Here is a 1,201-nt window from a genome sequence, read left to right on the forward strand (position 1 = left end):
TAGTTTTGACCTTATTTCCTTTTAATTGCATTAATTCCAATTTTGATCATCTCTTAGTTCTTTTATTTCTTAAGTTCTTTCAATCTTTCATTCTTTGATTTCAAAATCCTGTATCGCCACAACCAAACGTGTGACATTTCAATTGCATTCCGAGGGAGAACGACCCAAGGTTTCATTACTATCGGTTATATTTATATTTTGAAAATCAAACTTTAATGTTGGTTGCTTGTTGGGTTGGGACTATACTTGCAATGCCAATTCTATTTTGAGAAAAATTCCTAACCCACTTTAGGCCATATCAATACACAAGTTAATAATTAAATTAACAAGATATATATATATATATATAAGTATAATATACCAAAAAGAGGACTAGTCACAGCCTGCGGAGTTTAGGCCAGCTAGTCAAACTGAATACAATAGAGTTTTGAAATTTAAAATAGCAACAACCTATCTCTCAAAGTTTTTTAGAAATAAAGCCTCTAAGGCAACAACATTACATATACAAAAGGTGAAAGAATACTACAACAAAAGTAAAGTGAAATAAAATATAAGGAAGATCATCTTTCGCTCTGTCACCATATCTGTAAACTCACCATGGTAGGTTGTGACCTGCATTTGAAAACAACCACAACATATGGTATGAGAACCGGAGGTTCGCAGTATGGTAACAGTGCCCAATATATAAGATGTAAGGTTTCGAGACGCCAAAGGCAATCCTAGAACTTCACATCAAATAGATATCCAAGCTTAAAAAAATAAATACCTTAAACCATAAACCATAAATAGGGTTATCTAAACTTAGGAGATTTCTGACTAATACCAATCACACCGTTATATCCCACAGCCTTCGCCAACCTAACCTCCGTGCGATCCCATCGCCACCGCCTTCCGATCCTCCTCAACAGCAGTAAAACACATTTAATGCAAACAAGTAAAGCACAAACAGTATTCATGTATAACAGGTAAATCAACTAGCATTTAGACATATTATTCAAATAGGCATAACTCAAGTAATCAAAGCAAACAAGCAGATAGAAGATGTATATGATGAATGTCTACCCTATTTGGCTCGTGATATCACTTGTCGGTTCAAAATGCCAACTTGACATATCCCCCGGATGTTGCCTTTCTGCCACGACCAGGGTTATAGTGCCTTACTCACTCTTTCTAGTGCCCAGCACTTTATCTTGTGCCTTGT

Source organism: Arachis duranensis, chromosome 6 (assembly GCF_000817695.3).
Source record: "Arachis duranensis cultivar V14167 chromosome 6, aradu.V14167.gnm2.J7QH, whole genome shotgun sequence".
NCBI classification, from domain to species: Eukaryota; Viridiplantae; Streptophyta; class Magnoliopsida; order Fabales; family Fabaceae; genus Arachis; species Arachis duranensis.